Source organism: Ranitomeya variabilis, chromosome 2 (assembly GCF_051348905.1).
Source record: "Ranitomeya variabilis isolate aRanVar5 chromosome 2, aRanVar5.hap1, whole genome shotgun sequence".
NCBI classification, from domain to species: domain Eukaryota; kingdom Metazoa; phylum Chordata; class Amphibia; order Anura; family Dendrobatidae; genus Ranitomeya; species Ranitomeya variabilis.
The window spans coordinates 221,031,395-221,050,149 of record NC_135233.1 but is presented as its reverse complement, the minus strand read 5'-3'; the positions used below and the strand labels follow the sequence as shown (position 1 = coordinate 221,050,149).

The 18,755-nt window shown below is 42.5% G+C and overlaps 1 protein-coding gene across 2 annotated transcripts in view; it reads right to left on the bottom strand.

Moving 5' to 3' along the window:
* Positions 1 to 18,755, bottom strand: part of IRAK1 (interleukin 1 receptor associated kinase 1) — a 94,948-nt gene that overhangs the window by 51,680 nt on the left and 24,513 nt on the right. The window contains exon 1 of one of the 2 annotated variants that reach the window (XM_077283678.1): positions 7,560 to 7,582. The exons of the other annotated variant lie outside the window; for it this stretch is intronic. The gene's annotated coding sequence lies outside the window, so the exon portion shown is untranslated. Of the gene's footprint in view, positions 1 to 7,559; positions 7,583 to 18,755 lie in introns of those variants that run through there. 2 annotated transcript variants of the gene reach the window in all.

The following is an 18,755-nucleotide window of genomic DNA, read 5'->3' as shown; positions in this document are numbered from 1 at the left end:
GACCACACAACGATGAAACAGCGACGCTGCAGCGATCGGCATCGTTGTCTATATCGCTGCAGCGTCGCTTAATGTGACGGTACCTTTAAGCTTTGTTTATTGATGTGTGCTTATATGCTAATAGTGCTACTTAATCCCATGACCATTGTTTAACTTATCTTGATGTTGGACTGAAAGACCCTGGGTAATTCTAAAAATAGCTTACATGCCTTGGGTATATAGTCCATGAGCCGGGCCAGATATCGGTACCACCCGGAGTGACTAATTTTCTTTGGTATTTTTAGGTAGATGCATGTCTGTAGTTTATTTTTTGATATGATAGCCCTTACATATACGTAGCTTATTAACCCCTTCAGCCCTAGGCCTATTTGTACCCAAGTGCCTAAGCCAATCTGACCTGTGCCACTTCATGGGCTAATAACTTTGGAACGCTTTCACCTATCCAAGCCATTCTGAGATTGTTTTCTCGTGACATATTGTACTTCACGTCAGTGCTAAATGGGAGTCAATATATTTTACCTTTCTATATAAAAAAATGCTAAATATTCGGAAATTTTGGAAAAATCGGCAATTTTTTAACTTTGAAATTCTCTGCTTTTTACAAAAATACTGATACCCCCCATAATAGTTATTAATTTACACTCCCCACATGTTTACTTCATATTGGCATCATTTTGAAAATGAAACCTTATTGTTTTACGACGTAATAGGGCTTATAGTTTTATGCGCAATTTTTCACATTTACAGCAAAACCCACTTTTCAAAGGACCAAGTCACTTCTGAAGTCACTTTAAGGGGCTTACATAACAGAAACCACCCATAAATTACCCCATTTTGCAAACTACACCCCTCAAGCTGTTCAAAACTCATTTTTAAAAACTGTTAACCCTTTAGGTGTTCCACAGGAATTTTAGCATGAGCCAAGAACCAAATATGACGATATCGGTACCACCCGGAGTGACTAGATGTAGTATTTGTAACAAAATTTAATCCAAGTTATGTAAATACACACTGAACATGTCATGTGCATATATATATATATATATATATATATATATATATATATATATATATATATATATATATATATATATATATATATATATATATATATATATATATATATATGTTACTCCATAATATCTTCAACATCGGACTCTGAATCTGACTGTTGTTCTACTGGCTCGTCTTCAGTACCCTTGTTCTGGCATGTCTGTAATCTGCACATGTCTGTGCACTTCAGGCCATTGCTGAGGCAAGTACACTGAGGAAGTTCACATGACCGCACACACTTGCAGGACAGTAGCTGTATAATAGCTTCTGGTGCTGGTGCCCCTTGCATCCACTTGACAACAAGCTTTCCGTCGTTATCTATCATCCAACCGCAGTCTGTTGGGTTTGCAACCCATGGCTGGCTCTGCAGACTTCTCCTCCAGATCGCAGCCTGGTAGTTTGCACGCAGTGCATGCATGAAAAGGCAGTCCTGGCAAGGAGGGAGTTGACTTGACTCTACCACTCCACGTCTGGCACAGAACAGCTGATAACGGAGCCTGTTTACCTCAGTTGTTTGGGTAGTTGGCAGGTACATGTGGCAGGTGATTTCCTGTAACTTCTCAAAAAGTTCGGTAGACACTTCCCATGAACGACCAACTTCCTGAAAGGCATCCTGGTATGTCTTGTTCATCTTCAACTGCTTGAGTGTCGTCATCTTCCCACGGCCAGCGAATGCACTGACGGTGTCACAGCCTGTAAATGCATGCATACCAATCAATGAATCACATACGCTGCCTCCCAATGTTCGGCTCAGAGTGGTGATATCCAGGAATCTTGTCCGGTTCTGTGTACCGCATTTCTGGAACAGGTGGGATGGGATTTTGTGGCACATGCCCAGACACAGGACCATGACATCAGTATCCTCCGAAGTGATGATGACCGACTTGTAACCAGATTCTGCTGCATGAAGAGCATGGAGAAGGAGGCGTGTGTCTGCTTCTTCTTGATTTGACTTAAGGTCAGCAGCCTCTTCCCACTGTTCTTTGGTGATCTTAAAGCAGAGCTGCTCACATGTGACATACAGCTCCTTCTCCTCAAGCTTCTCCCTGTGGTGTTTCGCCTTCCATTCTTCTACCAGAAACTTTATGAGACTTGCCTTGTTGGAGGAACTACTTAGAAGCTTTTTCCACTGCTGGATGTTGTGCCCATGTTGAATGTTCTTGAAATGGATCCCTGTGCCTTCATATCTGTTGACTCTTTCTGTATCTTTGATGGATGTCTCCTTGTAGACGTCAAAGACAATATCAATGCGCTTGCTCTTAGCACCCTCATGGATAGCGCGACTCATTGCTGTGCCTGCTAGCTGGCCAAATGTTGCATTGTTTCCCTTCAGTTTCTGAACCAGGCTCATCCCATCAATGATGGTTGCAGAGGGCTCGGGGATCACTTCTGCAGGACGAGCATTCCTCTCCAACTCCCTTGCGAGGGCAGCCTTGTTGGTCTTGCGGATAGACCCATCACCATTGGCAAGTGCCCATGGCAATGGACCCAGGGGATGAGTCAAGACATCACTCATTTGTAGCTTTCTGTTCTCAGCTACAAGTATCATCTGGCCAAATAGGTTTCTGTCAGCCTTCAAAATTACCTCCTTGCCAAGACCTTGTCTGCGTGTCTTCATTTGGATGTTAGAGAACGTTTTAAGTTTGTTCTTCGTCATCTTGTCATGAAACAATGTAGTTGGCTTATCGGTACCCAAACGCTCATCCTTGAATGTTTGATATGCATCCTCTCCTATACTGTATGCCCCTTGAAGGTCTTTGGCTACATCTGGTGGTGCTACAGTCGCTGTTGACAAACTGATAAGTTCACCATTATGCTCTTTGTTGAAGGGGTTCACCCAACCTGTCTCCAGCAGTTGAACGAAAGATTGGACATCGGCTTCATCTCTTCTAATCCTAGACACCTGTAGGTCTGAATGGCTGAAGTCAGTATATTGTTGGCCTACCAGGGCCCTCAGCTGCCTCAAGTACATACTGCGGTACTCTGATGTCAGGTAGAACCTGGAAACAGCTCCAACTTTGAGGCTGAAGCCTTTTGTGCCCCCTGGTGTCTGGGTGTCTTTGTTGATTGTCTCTTCAATGGTCTGGTCCACAGGAATTCGTCCAAAAGGATTCTTGCTACCGATCTGGACCGAAAAGCCACCTTGCATGAAGTATTCATGGACCTCTGGGTGTTCTATGGGCAGCCGAGACATTGTGGCATAGTAATAGGTTAGGTATCAGGGTGTCTTCAAATGTGACATAGCCCCCTAGATTTCTTCCAGTAAAATTTGCACTCCAAAAGTCATTTGGCGCTCCTTCCCTTCCGAGGCCTGCCGTTCCCCAATACTGCAGTGTACGACAACATATCGGGTGTTGTTGTGTTCGGGAGAGATTGGTGAACAAATAGTGGGGTGCATTTTTTGCTGGTACACCTCTTAAAAATAAAAAAATGAGCCTAAAATGACACCTTCATGTAAAAAATGCACTTTTTCCATTTTCTCAACCAAGTGTTTCCAACTACTGTGAAACACTGGTTGGGTCAAAGTGGTCACTATACCCCCTAAAAGATTCCTTGGGGGTGTAGTTTCCAAAATAGGGTCACTTTTTGGGGTTTCCACTGTGGGGGTACCTCAGGCAGCCTTCAAATGTGACATGGCCCCCTAGATTTCTTCCAGTGAATCCGCCACCCAAAAACCACATAGCGCTCCTTCCGTGTTGAGCTGTGCTGTGTGCCCATACTTTAGTTTACGAGTACATGTGGGGTGTTTCTATAAACTGCAGAATTAGGGTAACCAAGTTTGGGTTTGCCGTTAACCCTTGCTAGGTTGCAGGTAAAATTGGATTACAATGTAATATCTGGAAAAAAAATGAAATTTTGAAATTTCGCCTTCATTCTGCTAAAATTCCTGTGGAACACCTAAAGGGTTAACAGTTTTTAAAAATGAGTTTTGAACAGCTTGAGGGGTGTAGTTTGCAAAATGGGGTAATTTATGGGTGGTTTCTGTTATGTAAGCCCCTTAAAGTGACTTCAGAAGTGACTTGGTCCTTTGAAAAGTGGGTTTTGCTGTAAATGTGAAAAATTGCGCATAAAACTATAAGCCCTATTACGTCGTAAAACAATAAGGTTTCATTTTCAAAATGATGCCAATATGAAGTAAACATGTGGGGAGTGTAAATTAATAACTATTATGGGGGGTATCAGTATTTTTGTAAAAAGCAGAGAATTTCAAAGTTAAAAAATTGCCGATTTTTCCAAAATTTCCGAATATTTAGCATTTTTTTATATAGAAAGGTAAAATATATTGACTCCCATTTAGCACTGACGTGAAGTACAATATGTCACGAGAAAACAATCTCAGAATGGCTTGGATAGGTGAAAGCGTTCCAAAGTTATTAGCCCATGAAGTGGCACAGGTCAGATTGGCTTAGGCACTTGGGTACAAATAGGCCTAGGGCTGAAGGGGTTAATAAGCTACGTATATGTAAGGGCTATCATATCAAAAAATAAACTACAGACATGCATCTACCTAAAAATACCAAAGAGAATTAGTCACTCCGCTTGGTACCGATATCGTCAAATTTGGTTCTTGGCTCATGGACTAATAAAGAGACTCTGAGATCACATCCTGGCAGTCTGAAGTTATACAGAGCTACCAGCCAGACATTCTGCAAACCACCCAACAGACAAGAGAAAGGACTGCAGCCAATTCATCATGGCACCATCACGAGGGACACTGATCTAGGATTCTATAGGAAACAACCCAGGGGCTTTCGGCTCCGGTTGGAAGGACACAGATCTGATCCAGTGACCATCTCTGAACCATGGATCTCTTTGGAGAAAGCCAGGGTTGGGACCCGCTGGTCGCCTGGTTCCATGGAGATGTTCAGATAAGCCAGGTGGTGACTCTCGTGTCAACTGGCTTTGGACCTTGTATGGACTCTATGGACAGTTCTTGGTCATCTCCCTATGCTTGTCGTTACCCCTTCTCTGTGCGTTCATCCACAGATGGAGTAGCGACCCTGGGAGCGCTGACATTATGTCATACTGGAAATACGTGGAGACGCAGTGATATTTTATATGCGCCCATGTAACCATACAATTCCAGCCATGGTGGGATTGTTCTGTTTGCTATTGTGTGTTGTGGTTCAATAAAGTATTGCCACACTGTTTTACCTTAACCCTGTGTGGTCTGTGTAGTGTATTGCCCACGGGCAGATAGCGCGGGCATTCAGTGGTATGAGCCGTGGTCCATGCAGTCTTGCTAAAGACAGCCGGGCCAGCGGACGAGAGAACCCACTGACCCCGTTTCTCCACACCAAGTCTTTTTCACACGTTCTGTTGCTCAGTTCTATTTCTCCCATTCTGCAGATGTAATAATAATAATAATAATAATAATAATAATAATCTTTATTTATATAGCGCCAACATATTCCGCAGTGCTTTACAGTTTGTAATTTTACAGTAATACTACAGTAATAACACTGTAATTTTACACTTTACAGTATGTAATTTTAGTTTGTATTGCCCAGATGTAGATTCTTAAATTACTTCCTGTTAAATACCATTCTATTGGTTGCTGCCCATTGTTCAAGCTTATCAGGATCCTTCTGAATCCTTTCTCTGTCTTCTCTAGTATTAGCTATCCCTCCTAGCTTTGCATAATTTGCAAATTTGATTAGTTTACCTTCAATTCCCTTATGTAGATCATTTACACTGAACACTGGGTCCAGACAGAGCCTTGTGTTACCACACTTGAAACACTCTTCCGATTGGATGTGCAACCATTTACTACCACTCTCCGAGTACGATCACTGAGCCGGTTACGAATTCCCCTATCTGTAGCCTTGTCAATCCCATACTTGGTAATTTTTTTCACTCAGGATAGTATGAGATACTTAATCAAATGCGTTGCTGAAGTCGAGATATACTACATCTACCACATTTTCCTGATCCACCAAGTCAGTGATAACATCATAGAAGGAAATTAGACTAATCTGGTATGACATGTTTGCTACAAACCCATGCTGGCTCTGTTTAATTACTGTATTCTTATTCAAGTACTTACATACATGCTGTTTAATAATTTGTTCAAAAATCTTTCCTGGTACAGAAGTAAGGCTCACTGGCCTGTAATTTCCTGGCTCTATCTTCTTCCCTTTTTGAAAATAGGGACATTTGCACTTTTTTAATCTTCTGGGACTTCTGTTCTCCAGGAGTTTTCAAAGATTCTGGCTAGTGGTTCTGCAATTTCCTCTGCTGACTCTTTCAGTACACTAGAATTTAATTCATCTGGACCAGGAGACGTAAATTCATTTAAATTAAATTTGTTCCCTCACCATCTCTCTGTTTATAGATGGTGTGGATTCGTTTATTCCTTCGATGGCACCGTGAAGATCAGTTGATGTTACAATTGCTTTCTTAGAGAACACAGATGCAAAATAGGAATTGAAAAGTTTGGCCTTCTCAACATCATTTTTGACCATTTCACCCTTTTCATCCTACAAAAATCCTATAGCATCTTTGACTTTTCTTTTGTCATACCCCCAATATCTTTTTTTATTGATTTTGGTCTCCCTTCATTACTGGCTTTAGCTCTTCAAACGTGTGCCCTGCATACATTACATTCTCCTTTTGATATCACCCCTCTTTCCATTTAATATAAATTTATTTTTCTTTTTTTTTTTTTTTACAAGTGTTAACTCTCCCATCCTGACCTCCTCAAACACATGAGCGCTTGGGTAAGCAGACCACTCTCTCTTGCAGCGGCTTATATCCCTTGAAAACAAAACACCTCGTCTGCATGCGTCATACACCTATTATCTCCTCTGACAACAAAAGGATAGGGCATGTTGAAAATCAAGATGCCCAATCCTTCCTTCCACCTACATATGCCATCAATGGAGAGTCAGACAGTAGCTGGTGTCCAATATTATACGCCGACTAAGGAAAGGTTCACACATCATGACATTCATGGTTAAGTAACCCCAAAAGAGACAGCATTAATATGGATCTTCTTGTCATTCTGGGGACTTATACCTTAAATATAAAATTCCTGTGTTCACATGTTAATATCTATCAGATACTGTAATTCTCGCATTTGTATAAAAACATTAAAAAAAAATTATAAACATGTTTCATCCAGAGCAGCAAAAAAAAAAATTACAAAATTCTCCTGGAGACATGTATTTGGGATGAGCCAGATGTTCTGTTAATTAGGAATTGTGCTCAAGACGCCCCCTGTGTGAAGCTCGCACGTTATGCCAATATCAATTAATTTCTGCTTACATATTTTGGACATGGTTCTTAAGATGGATTATCTAATAGGTGGCCGTAATCCGTAGCTGGCCGTTTGTAGTAGTCACGGCTGCGGAAATTAGAGTTCATTGTTTCAACATCAATCAAATACACAGCAAAAGACATGGATATATGTATACAGTATATCCTTACCTTAGACGGGTTTCAAGGATTAAAAAAATAAATAAATTGGAAATTTAATAAAACTAAGAATAAAAAAAAATACAAACCACAATTAGAATGATAGATCCAGCCTCTATTTCAGTGCCAACGCTCCTGTGGTCCCGGATGTATATCTACTTGTCCACTGACTTCAGCAGTCTCTGTACATGACAGCATAACCGCTAAGGCCAGTGATTGGCTGCAGCGTCATGTGACTGTACGGAACACCATCACTGCAACAAAGTAAACAAAGACTGGCGGGAGTCATCGGAGCAGCAGCACTGAAAAGGCAAGGGAAATTAAAGGAGTTTTCCAGGATTAAGAGATTAATGGATCTGAGACCCAGATGAGGACACCTGGTACCACCACTGATCAGTTGTTTTAGGAGCAGCAGTTTAGATGTAAAACCATTAACGAAAGCAGAACAACAACGCCATAAAAGTGTAGTGGCCATTCTTAGGTACTGCTGTTCCGCTTCTATTAACTTCCATAGAGTAGGAGATGCTATACCCTAGATCGGCCACTACATTTTGAATGGCGCTGTGCTTTTCTCAGCTCCGTTAATGGTTTATATTCAAACCGCTGTTCCTTAATGCAGCTGATCCGTGCTGGTGTAGAGGGTCAGATTTTTACCAATCTGATATTGAGGACCTATTTTGAGGATAGGTCATCAATATCATAATCCTGGAATAGCCCTTTAACAGGTGAGCCTTTTTTTAATTTTATACCATTAGTTTACAAACATGGACAACCCCTTAAAGGGTCTCATTCCCTTTCTAAAAAAGCAAACTGACCACAGACTAGCAATTTGGAGGGGGGGCGTTCAGAAAGTCCAACAGCACCCACCAATTCTGCTTTGAAGGAAAATGGTACAAAAATCCTGCTAAAAGAAACGTTGACAGCTCATTTGTAATGAATTGGTAACAAACTGAATACACTGTTATCATAAAGAGAACCTCCATATGCAAAGCCGCCACTTTAATTTCAGAATTTTTTTTTTTTTTAATATATACACCACTCATTTGGACATCTGCAAGTAATGAATATTCCAAGATTTGAAAGAGAAAAAAAGTGATAGAGCATTCCAGAAAAATTCTGAGGAACTGATACTAAAGGGAACTTCTCGGAAGAAAAAGGCCAGATCATCTGTTATCGATTAACTGAATATACTGGAAATTAGAAAAAAAAAAATTAATAATGAATTTCGGAAGATCTGAGGGGGGGATTTTTGGGATAAATTGCTGCAGAATTAATGGCATTTTATACCGTAAGCGTAATAATAGAAACCCCTCTCATACTCAAAAACATTTTTTTTTTTAAATAGTTTTTCCAATCAATTTTCATTTGCATAAAAAAAAAAAAAAAAAAAAAAAAAAAAAAAACCACATCTAAAGAGTTGCTGCTACAAGCTAAAATAACAAAAATATATATTATTCAGTTACAATATTAAACTATTATACAATACTAATATTATTAATAATGCAAAGCTGTACTAGATCCATCACACGACAGACAGCAATGGTGCCCAACAGACACTTGACTATATTAGGGTCATTTAATCTTCCAATAGTTTATGGTGAAATTTTTTTTTACTTTTTTGGATGGATTCTGCAACAAAGACTCAGTTTGGAGCCTCCTAGCATAACAGATCAGTCAACATCAATTTATTGATGGTTTCTAGGAAGCCGACACAAACTGAAATGACTGCAGACTATAAAGCCAACGCGACTGATAGGTGGAGCTTTACTTCAAGTCTGAACAGCAGCAACCGGCCTCTTTCCCATGTAAATAAGTGAAAAGCAAACAGCGATGACAGATTAAAATATTAGTCATCCAGAGAACGGATCACTTATGTAATAGAAGCCAAACCGCTCATACAGAGTCGCACACAGCTCACATGCTGGTCAATGCAGCGACGGTTATCGGGAAACAAGCCCCTAATGCGAAACTCGGTCACAAAAAGAACTAAAGCGCAAACTCTTCCTTTGGGACATGTCTGACATTAATAGGCTTGAAACTAACCCCTGAGAATCCCCCTCCCCATGGCTTTTTCAATAATTCCCTATGACTGCTGCTTTTTGATCAATTGGATTGTAAAGTTTTTCAGTTTCATCAGACTCTTGATAGAGGGGTCTGAAGTTACGAGAGGGGCAGCTGCGATTCATCCAAAAATTTCCTGATCTGGCACAATTACACAATTAGAAGACGGGTAGTGTGGCGAGCACTCTTGCTGAGATCCGCTGGGGAAGTGGGATGGCAATCCCCGTAATAGAGTAATGTTCAATCGCCGCACACTCTTAATAGATGCTTGTGAAGACTTTATTATACAGGTGTGGACTCGTGAGACTGCTACGTCATCACAGGTCATTGCCGCTAGACATTATTGGGAACAGGAGCATCACAATGAGCGGGAAGACTGCCGAGGACGCCGGAAGGTGAGAATATCACGATTTTTTTTTCAATTATTTGGTTCCCAGGGCCTGGAGGAGAGTCTCCTCTCTGCCACCCTGGGTACCAACCGCACATGATCCGCTTACTTCCCGCATGGTGGGCATAGCCACATGCGGAAAGTAAGTGGATCAATGCATTCCTATGTGTGCGGAATCCCCGCGATTCCACACAAAGAATGAACATGCTGCGTTTTTTTCCGGGATGCGATTCCACAGCGGAAAAAAACGCAACATGTGTACAAAAATTGCGGATTGCATTCTAATAATAGGATGCTTAATTTTTTTTTTTTTTGTGGTTTTATAGTGTTTTTATAGCGAAAAAAGACGTGAAAATCCCTGAACGTGTGCACATAGCCTAAAACAGCACTCACTTTACTCTAGGGATCTGTGAGGGGGCTCAGCACCTGGAGCACCACAATCCAAACTTCTGACATGCCTTTATGACATGTCTACCTGTTTGTAAAAAAAACTTTCTGCGGTATCTAAGCAAGCCATCAGTAGTATAAAACAGCTACCATTAGGGTATGTGCACACGTCAGGATTTCTTGCAGAAATTTCCTGAAGAAAACCGGAAATTTCATGCAAGAAATCCGCTTTTTTTTTTTTGCGTTTTTTTTTCGCAGTTTTTTTTAGCATTTTGCAAGCAAAATTAGCTTGCAGAATGCTAAAGTTTTCCAAGCGATCTGTAGCATCGCTTGGAAAACTGACTGACAGGTTGGTCACACTTGTCAAACAGTGTTTGACAAGTGTGACCAACTTTTTACTATAGATCTCCTCAGCGGCGTCCGTTCCTATAGATGATGTGTGTGTGCAGGACCTTCGATGACGTCGCGGTCACGTGAGCTGTCATTTGACCGGTCTCGCGACCAATCACAAGACCGCGATGTCATCGCAGGTCCTTCACCACACACCAGCTATAGGAACCGAAGCAGCAGCGTGCACCTGAGAGGCGGGAAGACTGCAGGGGCCATCAAAGGTGAGTATATCACTATTTTTTATTTTAATTCTTTTTTTTTTTTTTACCAATTATATGGTGCCCAGTCCGTGGAGGAGAGTCTCCTCTCCTCCACCCTGGGTACCAACCGCACATAATCTGCTTACTTCCCGCATGGTGTGCACAGCCCCGTGCGGGAAGTAAGCAGATCAATGCATTCCTAGGTGTGTGGAACCCCGCAATTCCGCAAATTTAATGAACATGTTGCTTTTTTTTCTGCAATGCGTTTTTTTCGCGGAAAAAAATGCAACATTTGCACAAAAAAATGCGGAATACCCTGAAAATAATGGGAGGCATATGTTAGCATTTTTTTCGCGTTTTTATCACGAAAAATGTGAAAAAAACGCGAAAAATACTGAACGTGTGCACATGGCCTTAGGGCTTGTGCACAAGTTGCAAATTTGGTCAGTTTGTTTTTCTTGCAGATTTTCTAGAAAAATCTGAAGCAATCCTGATGCCAGCAAAGTGAATGAGAAACCTGAAGTGCCATGCACACGTTGCTTATTTTTGAAGTGCAGAAAATAATTTGCTCCATGTCAATTCTCTGTGCATTTTTCACCATTGACTACACTAAAAAAGCACCAAAATTGTACATTTTTGCAGCTGCATTTTCTCTGCCAAGAGGTGCAGAAATTGTACTCAATTTTACCTTTTGATGACATGACTCTGCTTAATATGTCATGCCTACACAGCAAAGCTGTCAAGTGAGCTGCAGAAGACAAACTGCCAGTGTATTGTTCATTTTCGTAATAATAATTTGAATTATCACAGATACAAATGTATCCAAGTACATCATTTTCTGATGATACCTTCCCTTTACTATGTACTTCTACAATTATGTGCCACTATTTTAAGGGTATTCTGGTATAAAGCTTTACAATCAGCACCAGTCTGTCATATCGTGTTTTAGTTGAACCAAAATCTTATTTTGTTTTTCCAGAAAGATCAGCTGATTCAATCCTCACAAACAAAAATACATTCCACAGAACTGTATCATACTGAACAGCAAATTATTCCACTCACTGGCTGTTGTGCCAAGCACCAGAGGATCCCTTTGATCTTGGAATCCAATGTCACCCTCGGTTGCACTGTGACCAGTAGACCATGCGATCCTACTGCCAACGCCCAAGATAACGGCCACCGAATAGGTCTTCCAGCTACTTAACCGTGATCCTACTATAGAAATTACATCCTCCTTTTGGCTTAATTATTGTTACAGGACTGGTCTATAGGTCTGGCCATGTTTAATTGTAAAAATTATCTATGGTGACCTTGTGATGGGGTTGCAGAGGAGAAACATCTAATGGAGAGTATGTGAACAATGTATTTAACAGATTTAGAGGAAACATACCCTAAAACTGTGCTACCATATTAAACTTTTGCCAATATGCAATGGTTGCCAAATTTAGTGCCTACTACCAACCCCTCCAAACATGGTGTCTCTGTACTAGCACTAATAAACACGATTGGATGAAGACTAAACGCTCTAGTAAGATGGTTATTCACTATGATCCTACTTTGGGGTGTACTAACCAGTGGTGAAAAAAGTAAAAAAAACAATACTTCTAAGGGGAAGGGTGTGTGGTGATGAGCACCACATCCACAAAATCTATGCCAACGTCAGCACAGCCTGAAGACAACCACTACCAGAGGGAACGTGGTGGTGTGAACGTCCAGGCTGCGGTTCACAGGTGTTGGTACACCGAACATTCCTTCTAATATTACATTTACAGCCCAGTGATTCATGGGGAGTTATTTCAGGAAAACATTTGTGAGTCACAATAATTACAGTTCATAAAACAGAATCTGCAATAATAAAATACATCATAAAACCATGGTTGGAAGTAATGCAAAAACATTGAGTAAGGAGATGGCACAGGAGTCACAATTAGCCAATGATCCGCACTATACCTTCGTGGTCTGTGGGCACCTATGTCTTTAAAGGGAACCTGTCACCTCATTTTGGCCCTATAAACTGTGGCCACCGCCATCAGGGGCTTATCTACAGCATTCTGTGATAAGCATTATGCTGTAGAAAAGCCCCCAATGTAATCTGAAAGATAAGAAAAACAAGTTAGATTACACTCACCCAGGGGCGGTCCGGGTCCGATGGGCGTCGCGGTCCGGGTTTATCTTCATACGATGTCGCCATCCTCCTTGCTTCTGTTGCGGCTCCGGCGCAGGCGTACTGATTTGCCCTATTCAGGGCAGCGTAAAGTACTGCAGTGCGCAGGTGCTGGGCCTCTCTGACCTTTCCCTGAGCCCTGCAGTACTTTGCTCTGCCCTCAACAGGGCAAATTAGTACGCCTGCGCCGGAGCCGTGACAGGAAGCAAAGAAGACGTCATCGTATGAAGATAGGAGGCACAGGACCCGGACCGCGACACCCATCAGACCTGGACCTCACCGGACCACCCCCGGCTGAGTATAATCTAACTTGTTTGTCTTATCTTTCAGGATACATTAGAGGCTTATCTACAGCATTACAGAATGCTCTAGATAAGCCCCTGATTGCGGTAGCTGCAGTTTATAGGGCCAAAATGAGGTGACAGGTTCCCATTAACGTTAGCCATGGACGTGGCGGAACTAGCCAAATTCAGACATCAGATTTGTATGTCAGCAGCATATTAAGATTTCTAGAAATTACTCCTAAATAGACACCCATTGGGAAGGATAAAATTAGTGATGAGCGAATATACTCGTTACTCGAGATTTCTCGAGCACGCTCGGGTGTCCTCCGAGTAATTTTTAGGGCTCGGAGATTTAGTTTTTCTTGCCGCAGCTGAATGATTTACATCTGTTAGCCAGCATAAGTACATATGGGGATTCCCTAGCAACCAGGCAACCCCCACATGTACTTATGCTGGCTAACAGATGTAAATCATTCAGCTGCGGCAAGAAAAACTAAATCTCCGAGCACTAAAAAAAATACTCGGAGGACCCCCCCGAGCGTGCTCGAGAAATCTCGAGTAACGAGAAAATTCGCTCATCACTAGATAAAATGTATGACTATTAGTCATTAAAAGAAAAAATTTAGTAACTTGATACATTGTTTTACTTAAACTGTTCTAATTCCGCCTTGCAGAGCTGCATTTCCAATTTTGCAAGCTTCAGAGCTGAAATCATAATGTATTTATTACCCGTTCAAGGTCAGCACAGAGCATTTGTAAGTTACTTACCCTATGGGGAAACTTTTTTTTTCTTACAAAGGCACTAACGGGTCATCTTCATCTAAAAAGATGCTTAAAGGGGTTGTCCAGTGAAAATAAGTTATTAACTTTCCACTTGCCGATTAGTGAGTCCGATCCCTGGTACCTGCTTCCATCGGCAGATCTGGGAACTTTTATCCCAGGTACAAACTGGAGTGGCCGGTATGACACCAGAGTGCAGCTATGTGAAGCTCTCAGCAGCCCCGCAGGTAATGAATGGAGCAGCGGTTGAACATTTTCACACGGCCTCTCCATTCTAACGAGGGGCAGATGGACCCCCACCGATCAACTTGTTATGACCCATCTTCTGGATAGGGGATAACTTGTTTTCAACCGAAAACCACTCTAAGGCCAGTTTTACACGTCCTGATATTTCCAGTACCGGAGATATCAGTGTCCGTGTGTGTACTACGTGCGACACACATGTGACAACCACGTGCTGCATCAGTACCACACAGACAGCCGCCGGGAAAGTAGCGCTACAGTAAGTGCTGTTCCCCGGCGGCTGGTGCTGAACGCGTCTTTCATCCATTGTCCCCTGCTCTGCCAGCGAGCAGGGGAGAATGATTGAATGGGATGAATTAAATGAATAAGACGCTGCGGGCGCAGGCTCAGTAACTAGTGGTGACGTCACTGAGTCTGTGCTCACTGCATTTTATTAATTCCCCAGTACAGCTGGGGTCGGTCACATTAGCTCCGCTCCCAGTTGTAAACTGTATATCCCCCAGATATGGATTACGGCGTGGGACTGACTGAACGCCGGACAGGTATGGGTATATTGTTTTTGTTTTTTTTTTTTTGTTTTTTACAGGAGATCGAGGGCTTCGCTTGGATTGGCAGACTAATAAAGATGGGAAACTTTGTGGTGTATGATTTCATTAAAATACTTTATTCTTACTGTGTTTTGTGTTCAATTAACCCTTTACCAACTGTAGGATTAGTAATGGATAGGTGTCTTATTGACACCTCTCCATTACTAAGCCGGCTTAATGTCACCTTACAATAGGAAGGTGGCATTAACCCCTCATTACCCCACTTTCCACCGCTACAGGGCAAGTGTGAAGAACTGGGCAAAGCTCCAAAATTGCGCCTTCTCTGGGCAGCTGCGGGCTGCTGTTTTTAGGCTGGGGGGGCCATATCCATGGCCCCTTACCAGCCTGAAAGTAGCAGCCCGCACCAGTGAGTTTTGCCGGGATGGTTTAAAAACATAGGGGGGACACCACGTTGGGCTTTTCATTCATTCTCCCCTGCTCGCACGCAGAGCAGGGGACAATGGATGAAAGCCGCATTCAGCACCAGCCGTCGGGGAACAGCGACTTACAGTAGCGCTTCTTCCCCGGCGGCCGTACGTGCACATAGAGGACAGTGTACACTGTTCTCCGTGTGCACGTGTGTGAAAATGGACATGTCTGCGTGTTTTGCACACGGACACACGGTCCGTGAAAACACGCTGACATGTGCATAGACCCATTCATTTGAATGGGTCTATGTGTGTTAGTGTCTCAGATACGTGAGAAAACTGTCACCACAAGAACTGGAGACACTGATGTGTGAAAATGGCCTAAAAAGCAAATTGCGAGTGCAGCTCTGGAGAATAGAATAGACTGAGGATCAGTGCAAAGTTATATTGCATCTTGAAAGGAGTATTCCAGCAGCAACACGTATTATGTTACACCCACCATTGGGACCTCCACCTATCGCCAGACTTGTGCCCTTTCTATTCTCCCTTGCTCCTCAACTTGCCGCAAAACCGCAGCCAAGAGGATTAAATGGAACGACAGGACTTGGGGGTCACATTGGCGAGACCCACACAGGTCTAACAACAATCACCAATCCAGTGAGCAGAGGCAAACTGGCTGGAATATCACTTTAATAAACTGGTATTTACATTTAGGGGGAAAAAAAAAAGGAACTGAAAGATGAGTTCACTTTTGTTTTATTTCAGATCTGCTAATAACTGGTAGAAATGCCAACATTCAGTCCCGGAAAAATCATTGTAGGGTTTTTTAATTTTTCTTCATTATTTGCTTTCAATTCAGAAGCCTTGGACAACACAGGCAGATGACTGACCGTTTCAGAAAGCGTGCGCCGCCAGAGCAAACACTCAAATTCCTTTCTGCTTAGGTTTTTAGCCTTTTATATGATCATTTAACTGATATTCCCCACAATAATTAACTTCTCTTTCAATAGTGTATGGTTAACTACAAAGAGCCCCGATCCATTGATTTCAGCAGGACAGAACAACTGCTTTATGTGTTGGGAGAAAGGATGGGCATGTTGAATTTCAACATGTCTGATCCTTTCCTCCCATGGAAGATAAGCCGCCGCTTGACTCCCAAGCTTAGGTCCCCTTCCTCGTTATAAAAACCCCCCAAAACATGCACCTGACTGCGATTTAATGTGTATAGCCGGATTAAAGGGGCGCTCCAATACAGCATATCGATAAGATATACCATGAAATTTCCAATAGATCTGGGTCCCACTTATATCACCCAACCTGGAGGAGAATCCCTTTAACCATTTTGAATACTAATAACTAAAGTGGAGGATTTTTGCAGGATCGGCTGACTGCCTAATGTGTTTGACTTAACTCTTATTAAAAATAATTTCCAATCTCAACATCTCTTTCCCGGACCTAATCAAAGAATTTGAACGATTCGGTGCAGTCTGAAATTTTAAAGAGAATTATACGAAGTCAGAGGCCCTAAACATTTCTCTCACCCTTCGCCCTGGTTAACCTTCAAGCCTCGTTTCCTTTCAAATGGCAACACAAAACAATCAAATACCTGGGACTCCACGTTGCACCTAACCCCGCAGACCTTTTTCCTCACAATTATACAGCACTGATACAAAGGACTCTCAAAGACCGAAAGTCTAATGATCACTCTCAACTCTAGTGGTTTGGTAAAATAAATGCAATAAACATTGATATTCTACCAAATTTTCTCTACTTCTTTCAAACAGTACATATCGCTAAAAAAAGATTTTAAAAACCTTCAAAAAGTCTTCAACAAGTTTGTTTGGGAACCACTCAAGTCACAGATTAATTTTAATACCCTAACGAAGAATAAAATGAAAGGAGGAGCAGCTATGTCCAACATTGAACGTTATGACCAAGGGGTCAGTCTCTTACGAATTATAGATTGGAGATATAACAAAATCAATGAGCAGTGGGTATCAACTGAAAGGGTAATTTACCCCATCGAACTAACCTCCCTGCCATGGGTCCCTCCTCACCTAAGACCTCCAGTGTCTGAATTTCCGCCCTTGATTCAAGCCCTGCTGACATTCTGGGACAAATCATGTGAGGGAAGGAAGCTCTCCCACAGACCAGCGTTAATGAGCCCCCTTTTTTGACAATCCAACCATTAACCCCGGCTGTGGGAAAAAACACCTTTCTGGGCGAATATTCTGTTGACCGGGTTATATTGGGACGTGCGATTGCTGATCTGTCTAGGTTTTCCTCTTTCGCATCCATACAGGGGGGTCTGTCTGGCGTTGACCTCATCTTGGTTTGGAGTATTTTCAGTTTAAACCTTCATCCAAGCCACATTTCCTCGGGGCTTAGGGTACCGTCACACATTGAAATTTCCATCGCTACGACGTTACGATTCGTGACGTTCTAGCGATATCGTTACGATATCGCAGTGTCTGACACGCTACTGCGATCAGACACCCTGCTGAGAATCGTACGTCGTAGCAGATCGTTTGGAACTTTCTTTCGTCGCTGGATCTCCCGCTGACATCGCTGGATCGTTGTGTGTGACAGCGATCCAGCGATGTGTTCGCTTGTAACCAGGGTAAACATCGGGTAACTAAGCGCAGGGCCGCGCTTAGTAACCCGATGTTTACCCTGGTTACAAGCGTAAACGTAAAAAAACAAACCGTACATGCTCACCCGTCGGTGTCCTTCAGGTCCCTTGCCGTCTGCTTCCTGCTCTGAGTGCCGGCCGGAAAGTGAGAGCAGATCACAGCGGTGCTGCGCTCTGCTCTCACTGTACGGCTGCACTCAGAGCAGGAAGCAGACGGCAAGGGACCTGAAGGACACCGACGGGTGAGCATGTACGGTTTGTTTTTTTACGTTTACGCTGGTAACCAGGGTAAACATCGGGTTACTAAGCGCGGCCCTGCGCTTAGTTATCCGATGTTTACCCTGGTTACCCGGGGACTTCGGCATCGCTCCAGCGCCGTGATTGCAACGTGTGACCGCAGTCTACGACGCTGGAGCGATGATTATACGACGCTGCGACGTCACGAATCGTGCCGTCGCAGCGATGAAAATTTCAATGTGTGACGGTACCCTTACCCTCCTCTACCTCTTCCTCCTTTCAATCTCTTCTCCAGTTATCCACCACCCATCACGTCCTATTTCTCTCCTATAGAAGATCCTTAAGGGTGCCCTCTCAGATGACGTTCCTGGGTACCTTGACACTTGGCAAAAAGAACTTCAGATTACTGTATCAGAGACCGAACGTCTCAAAATATCCAACTCACTCATAAGATGTATACCTCCTTCTTGGCTTGGGAAATTTTTTTTTTTTAAATATTTTAACTCACTGGTACAGATGCCCGAAACTTTTAAATACAATTTTTCCGACATCCTCCAAGATGTG